An 8,991-nucleotide genomic window follows, 5' to 3' on the forward strand; every position below is an offset into this window, starting at 1 on the left:
ATCATTTTTTAATCTAATGATCCATCACTTATTCACAACTATTGCAACAACCAAGTATGTTGGATGCAAGGAGGAGGTGAGAGTGCAGGCAGCATGTATGTGTTGGTAATCGTAGCATAATTTTAAAATTTTCCTACGCTCACCAAGATGCATCTATGGAGTATACTAGCAATGAGGGGAAAGGAGTGCATCTACATACCCTTGTAGATCGCGAGCGGAAGCGTTCCAATGAACGTGGATGACGGAGTCGTACTCGCCGTGATTCAAATCACCGATGACCGAGTGCCGAACGGACGGCACCTCCGCGTTCAACACACGTACGGTGCAGCGACGTCTCCTCCCTCTTGATCCAGCAAGGGGGAAGGAGAGGTTGATTAAGATCCAGCAGCACGACGGCGTGATGGTGGATGTAGCGGGATGCCGGCAGGGCTTCGCCGAGCATATACGAGAGAGAGAGGTGTTGCAGGGGGAGAGGGAGGCGCCCAAGGCTGTAGGTTGCTGCCCTCCCTCCCCCCCTTTATATAGGCCCCTGGGAGGGGGGCGCCAGCCAGGGATCCCATCTGGATGGGGGGCGGCGGCCAGGGGGTGACTTACCCCCCAAGGCAAGTGGGGCGCCCCCTTGCCCTAGGGTTTCCAACCCTAGGCGCAGGGGGAAGGCCCATGGGGGGCGCCCAGCCCACTAGGGGCTGGTTCCCTTCCCACTTCAGCCCACGGGGCCCTCCGGGATAGGTGGCCCCACCCGGTGGACCCCCGGGACCCTTCCGGTGGTCCCGGTACAATACCGATAACCCCCGAAACTTTCCCGGTGGCCGAAACTTGACTTCCTATATATAATTCTTTACCTCCGGACCATTCCGAAACTCCTCGTGACGTCCGGGATCTCATCCGGGACTCTGAACAACTTTCGGGTTTCCGCATACATATATCTCTACAACCCTAGCGTCACCGAACCTTAAGTGTGTAGACCCTACGGGTTCGGGAGACATGCAGACATGACCGAGACGCCTCTCCGGTCAATAACCAACAGCGGGATCTGGATACCCATGTTGGCTCCCACATGTTCCACGATGATCTCATCGGATGAACCACGGTGTCGAGGATTCAATCAATCCCGTATGCAATTCCCTTTGTCAATCGGTATGTTACATGCCCGAGATTCGATCGTCGGTATCCCAATACCTTGTTCAATCTCGTTACCGGCAAGTCTCTTTACTCGTACCGCAATGCATGATCCCGTGACTAACGCCTTAGTCACATAGAGCTCAATATGATGATGCATTACCGAGTGGGCCCAGAGATACCTCTCCGTCACACGGAGTGACAAATCCCAGTCTCGATCCGTGCCAACCCAACAGACACTTTCGGAGATACCCGTAGTGCACCTTTATAGTCACCCAGTTACGTTGTGACGTTTGGCACACCCAAAGCACTCCTACGGTATCCGGGAGTTGCACGATCTCATGGTCTAAGGAAAAGATACTTGACATTGGAAAAGCTCTAGCAAACGAAACTACACGATCTTTTATGCTATGCTTAGGATTGGGTCTTGTCCATCACATCATTCTCCTAATGATGTGATCCCGTTATCAATGACATCCAATGTCCATAGTCAGGAAACCATGACTATCTGTTGATCAATGAGCTAGTCAACTAGAGGCTTACTAGGGACACGTTGTGGTCTATGTATTCACACATGTATTACGATTTCCGGACAATACAATTATAGCATGAATAATAGACAATTACCATGAACAAAGAAATATAATAATAACCATTTATTATTGCCTCTAGGGCATATTTCCAACAGTCTCCCACTTGCACTAGAGTCAATAATCTAGTTACATCGTGATGAATCGAACACCCATTGCGTCCTGGTGTTGATCATGTTTTGCCCTAGGGAGAGGTTTAGTCAACGGATCTGCTACATTCAGGTCCGTATGCACTTTACAAATATCTATGTCTCCATTTTGAACACTTTCACGAATGGAGTTGAAGCGACGCTTGATATGCCTGGTCTTCCTGTGAAATCTGGGCTCCTTCGCAAGGGCAATAGCTCCAGTGTTATCACAGAAGAGAGTCATCGGGCCCGACGCATTGGGAATCACCCCTAGGTCGGTAATGAACTCCTTTATCCAGACTGCTTCCTGTGCTGCCTCCGAGGCTGCCATGTACTCCGCTTCACATGTAGATCCCGCCACGACGCTTTGCTTGCAACTGCACCAGCTTACTGCTCCTCCATTCAAAATATACACGTATCCGGTTTGTGACTTCGAGTCATCCAGATCTGTGTCGAAGCTAGCGTCGACGTAACCCTTTACGACGAGCTCTTCGTCACCTCCATAAACGAGAAACATATCCTTAGTCCTTTTCAGGTACTTCAGGATATTCTTGACCGCTGTCCAGTGTTCCATGCCGGGATTACTTTGGTACCTTCCTACCAAACTTACGGCAAGGTTTACATCAGGTCTGGTACACAGCATGGCATACATAATAGACCCTATGGCCGAGGCATAGGGGATGACACTCATCTTTTCTATATCTTCTGCCGTGGTCGGGCATTGAGCCGTGCTCAATTGCACACCTTGCAATACAGGCAAGAACCCCTTCTTGGACTGATCCATATTGAACTTCTTCAATATCTTGTCAAGGTATGTACTCTGTGAAAGACCAATGAGGCGTCTTGATCTATCTCTATAGATCTTGATGCCTAATATATAAGCAGCTTCTCCAAGGTCCTTCATTGAAAAACACTTATTCAAATAGGCCTTTATACTTTCCAAGAATTCTATATCATTTCCCATCAATAGTATGTCATCCACATATAATATGAGAAATGCTACAGAGCTCCCACTCACTTTCTTGTAAACACAGGCTTCTCCATAAGTCTGTGTAAACCCAAACGCTTTGATCATCTCATCAAAGCGAATGTTCCAACTCCGAGATGCTTGCACCAGCCCATAGATTGAGCGCTGGAGCTTGCATACTTTGTTAGCATTCTTAGGATCGACAAAACCTTCCGGCTGCATCATATACAACTCTTCCTTAAGGAAGCCGTTAAGGAATGCCGTTTTGACGTCCATCTGCCATATCTCATAATCATAGTATGCGGCAATTGCTAACATGATTCGGACGGACTTCAGCTTCGCTACGGGTGAGAAAGTCTCATCGTAGTCAACCCCTTGAACTTGTCGATAACCCTTAGCGACAAGTCGAGCTTTGTAGATGGTCACATTACCATCTGCGTCCGTCTTCTTCTTAAAGATCCATTTGTTTTCTATGGCTCGCCGATCATCGGGCAAGTCAGTCAAAGTCCATACTTTGTTTTCATACATGGATCCTATCTCGGATTTCATGGCTTCTAGCCATTTGTCGGAATCCGGGCCCGCCATCGCTTCTTCATAGTTCGAAGGTTCACCGTTGTCTAACAACATGATTTCCAGGACAGGGTTGCCGTACCACTCTGGTGCGGAACGTGTCCTTGTGGACCTACGAAGTTCAGTAACTTGATCCGAAGCTTCATGATCATCATCATTAACTTCCTCCCCAGTCGGTGTAGGCACCACAGGAACATTTTCCCGCGCTGCGCTACTTTCCGGTTCGGAAGGGGTGACTATCACCTCATCAAGTTCCACTTTCCTCCCACTCAATTCTTTCGAGAGAAACTCCTTCTCCAGAAAGGACCCGTTCTTGGCAACGAAGATCTTGCCTTCGGATCTGAGGTAGAAGGTATACCCAATAGTTTCCTTAGGGTATCCTATGAAGACGCATTTTTCCGACTTGGGTTCGAGCTTTTCAGGTTGAAGTTTCTTGACATAAGCATCGCATCCCCAAACTTTTAGAAACGACAGCTTAGGTTTCTTCCCAAACCATAATTCATACGGTGTCGTCTCAACGGATTTCGACGGAGCCCTATTTAAAGTGAATGCGGCAGTCTCTAAAGCATAACCCCAAAATGAGAGCGGTAAATCGGTAAGAGACATCATAGATCGCACCATATCCAATAGAGTGCGATTACGACGTTCGGACACACCATTTCTCTGAGGTGTTCCAGGCGGCGTGAGTTGTGAAACTATTCCACATTTCCTTAAGTGTGCACCAAACTCGTGACTTAAATATTCTCCACCACGATCTGATCGTAAGAATTTTATTTTCCTGTCACGTTGATTCTCAACCTCACTCTGAAATTCCTTGAACTTTTCAAAGGTTTCAGACTTGTGTTTCATTAGGTAGACATACCCATATCTACTTAAGTCATCAGTGAGAGTGAGAACATAACGATATCCTCCGCGAGCCTCAACACTCATTGGACCGCACACATCGGTATGTATGATTTCCAATAAGTTGGTTGCTCGCTCCATTGTTCCGGAGAACGGAGTCTTGGTCATCTTACCCATGAGGCATGGTTCGCACGTGTCAAATGATTCGTAATCAAGAGACTCCAAAAGTCCATCTGCATGGAGCTTCTTCATGCGCTTGACACCAATGTGACCAAGGCGGCAGTGCCACAAGTATGTGGGACTATCGTTATCAACTTTACATCTTTTGGTATTCACACTATGAACATGTGTAACATCACGTTCGAGATTCATCAAAAATAAACCATTGACCAGCGGGGCATGACCATAAAACATATCTCTCAAATAAATAGAACAACCATTATTCTCGGATTTAAATGAGTAGCCATCTCGAATTAAACGAGATCCAGATACAATGTTCATGCTCAAAGCTGGCACTAAATAACAATTATTGAGGTTTAAAACTAATCCCGTAGGTAGATGCAGAGGTAGCGTGCCGACGGCGATCACATCGACCTTGGAACCATTCCCGACGCGCATCGTCACCTCGTCCTTCGCCAGTCTCCGTTTATTCCGTAGTTCCTGTTTTGAGTTACAAATATGAGCAACCGCACCGGTATCAAATACCCAGGAGCTACTACGAGTACTGGTAAGGTACACATCAATTACATGTATATCACATATACCTTTGGTGTTGCCGGCTTCTTCTTGTCCGCTAAGTATTTGGGGCAGTTCCGCTTCCAGTGACCACTTCCCTTGCAATAAAAGCACTCAGTCTCGGGCTTGGGTCCATTCTTTGACTTCTTCCCAGTAACTGGCTTACCGGGCGCGGCAACTCCCTTGCCGTCCTTCTTGAAGTTCTTCTTACCCTTGCCCTTCTTGAACTTAGTGGTTTTATTCACCATCAACACTTGATGTTCTTTTCTGATCTCCCCTTCCGCTGATTTCAGCATTGAATATACCTCAGGAATGGTCTTTTCCATCCCCTGCATATTGTAGTTCATCACAAAGCTCTTGTAGCTTGGTGGAAGCGACTGGAGGATTCTGTCAATGACCGCGTCATCCGGGAGATTAACTCCCAGCTGGGATAAGCGGTTGTGTAACCCAGACATTCTGAGTATGTGCTCACTAACAGAACTGTTCTCCTCCATTTTACAGCTGAAGAACTTGTCGGAGACATCATATCTCTCGACCCGGGCATGAGCTTGAAAAACCAGTTTCAGCTCCTCGAACATCTCATATGCTCCATGTTTCTCAAAACGCTTTTGGAGACCCGGTTCTAAGCTGTAAAGCATGCCGCACTGAACGAGGGAGTAATCATCAGCACGTGATTGCCAAGCGTTCATAACGTCTTGGTTCTCAGGGATTGGTGCTTCACCTAGCGGTGCTTCTAAGACATAATCTTTCTTGGCTACTATGAGGATGATCCTCAGGTTCCGGACCCAGTCCGTATAGTTGCTGCCATCATCTTTCAGCTTGGTTTTCTCTAGGAACGCGTTGAAATTGAGGACAACGTTGGCCATTTGATCTACAAGACATAGTGTAAAGATTTTAGACTAAGTTCATGATAATTAAGTTCATCTAATCAAATTATTTAATGAACTCCCACTCAGATAGACATCCCTCTAGTCATCTAAGTGAAACATGATCCGAGTTAACTAGGCCGTGTCCGATCATCACGTGAGACGGACTAGTCAAGATCGGTGAACATCTCCATGTTGATCGTATCTTCTATACGACTCATGCTCGACCTTTCGGTCCTCCGTGTTCCGAGGCCATGTCTGTACATGCTAGGCTCGTCAAGTCAACCTAAGTGTATTGCGTGTGTTCCGAGGCCATGTCTGTACATGCTAGGCTCGTCAACACCCGTTGTATGCGAACGTTAGAATCTATCACACCCGATCATCACGTGGTGCTTCGAAACAACGAACCTTCGCAACGGTGCACAGTTAGGGTGAACACTTTCTTGAAATTATTATAAGGGATCATCTTACTTACTACCGTCGTTCTAAGCAAATAAGATGCAAAAACATGATAAACATCACATGCAATCAAATAGTGACATGATATGGCCAATATCATTATGCTCCTTTGATCTCCATCTTCGGGGCACCATGATCATCTTCGTCACCGGCATGACACCATGATCTCCATCATCATGATCTCCATCATTGTGTCTTCATGAAGTCGTCACGCCAACGATTACTTCTACTTCTATGGCTAACGCGTTTAGCAACAAAGTAAAGTAAATTACATGGCGTTATTCAATGACACGCAGGTCATACAAAATAATAAAGACAACTCCTATGGCTCCTGCCGGTTGTCATACTCATCGACATGCAAGTCGTGATTCCTATTACAAGAATATGATCAATCTCATACATCACATATATCATTCATCACATCTTCTGGCCATATCACATCACATAGCACTTGCTGCAAAAACAAGTTAGACGTCCTCTAATTGTTGTTGCAAGTTTTTACGTGGTTTGTAGGTTTCTAGCAAGAACGTTTCTTACCTACGTATGACCACAACGTGATTTGCCAATTTCTATTTACCCTTCATAAGGACCCTTTTCATCGAATCCGTTCCGACTAAAGTAGGAGAGACAGACACCCGCTAGCCACCTTATGCAACTAGTGCATGTCAGTCGGTGGAACCTGTCTCACGTAAGCGTACGTGTAAGGTCGGTCCGGGCCGCTTCATCCTACAATGCCGCCGAAACAAGAAAAGACTAGTAGCGGCAAGAAGAATTGGCAAACTCAACGCCCACAACTGCTTTGTGTTCTACTCGTGCATAGTAACTACGCATAGGCCTGGCTCATGATGCCACTGTTGGGAATCGTAGCATAATTTTAAAATTTTCCTACGCTCACCAAGATGCATCTATGGAGTATACTAGCAACGAGGGGAAAGGAGTGCATCTACATACCCTTGTAGATCGCGAGCGGAAGCGTTCCAATGAACGTGGATGACGGAGTCGTACTCGCCGTGATTCAAATCACCGATGACCGAGTGCCGAACGGACGGCACCTCCGCGTTCAACACACATACGGTGCAGCGACATCTCCTCCTTCTTGATCCAGCAAGGGGGAAGGAGAGGTTGATGAAGATCCAGCAGCACGACGGCGTGATGGTGGATGTAGCGGGATGCCGGCAGGGCTTCGCCGAGCATATACGAGAGAGAGAGGTGTTGCAGGAGGAGAGGGAGGCGCCCAAGGCTGTAGGTTGCTGCCCTCCCTCCCCCCCCTTTATATAGGCCCCTGGGGGGGGGCGCCGGCCAGGGATCCCATCTGGATGGGGGGCGGCGGCCAGGGGGGGTGACTTACCCCCCAAGGCAAGTGGGGCGCCCCCTTGCCCTAGGGTTTCCAACCCTAGGCGCAGGGGGAAGGCCCATGGGGGGCGCCCAGCCCACTAGGGGCTGGTTCCCTTCCCACTTCAGCCCACGGGGCCCTCCGGGATAGGTGGCCCCACCCGGTGGACCCCCGGGACCCTTCCGGTGGTCCCGGTACAATACCGGTAACCCCCCAAACTTTCCCGGTGGCCGAAACTTGACTTCCTATATATAATTCTTTACCTCCGGACCATTCCGGAACTCCTCGTGACGTCCGGGATCTCATCCGGGACTCCGAACAACTTTCGGGTTTCCGCATACATATATCTCTACAACCCTAGCGTCACCGAACCTTAAGTGTGTAGACCCTACGGGTTCGGGAGACATGCAGACATGACCGAGACGCCTCTCCGGTCAATAACCAACAGCGGGATCTGGATACCCATGTTGGCTCCCACATGTTCCACGATGATCTCATCGGATGAACCACGATGTCGAGGATTCAATCAATCCCGTATGCAATTCCCTTTGTTAATCGGTATGTTACTTGCCCGAGATTCGATCGTCGGTATCCCAATACCTTGTTCAATCTCGTTACCGGCAAGTCTCTTTACTCGTACCGCAATGCATGATCCCGTGACTAACGCCTTAGTCACATAGAGCTCATTATGATGATGCATTACCGAGTGGGCCCAGAGATACCTCTCCGTCACACGGAGTGACAAATCCCAGTCTCGATCCGTGCCAACCCAACAGACACTTTCGGAGATACCCGTAGTGCACCTTTATAGTCACCCAGTTACGTTGTGACGTTTGGCACACCCAAAGCACTCCTACGGTATCCGGGAGTTGCACGATCTCATGGTCTAAGGAAAAGATACTTGACATTGGAAAAGCTCTAGCAAACGAAACTACACGATCTTTTATGCTATGCTTAGGATTGGGTCTTGTCCATCACATCATTCTCCTAATGATGTGATCCCGTTATCAATGACATCCAATGTCCATAGTCAGGAAACCATGACTATCTGTTGATCAATGAGCTAGTCAACTAGAGGCTTACTAGGGACACGTTGTGGTCTATGTATTCACACATGTATTACGATTTCCGGACAATACAATTATAGCATGAATAATAGACAATTACCATGAACAAAGAAATATAATAATAACCATTTATTATTGCCTCTAGGGCATATTTCCAACAGTATGCCACATCATGCGAACAGGTGGGGATCATGTTAAGTCAATGCAGAAGGATGCGTTGTGTGTCCGCGCACCGTCAGCACCGTCGTGTAAAGTAAACTAAATCTGGGGACCGGTGCTCTACCTTCCCAGCTACTTCGACTGGAAATCAGATC

Source organism: Triticum aestivum, chromosome 7D, assembly GCF_018294505.1.
Source record: "Triticum aestivum cultivar Chinese Spring chromosome 7D, IWGSC CS RefSeq v2.1, whole genome shotgun sequence".
NCBI classification, from domain to species: Eukaryota; Viridiplantae; Streptophyta; class Magnoliopsida; order Poales; family Poaceae; genus Triticum; species Triticum aestivum.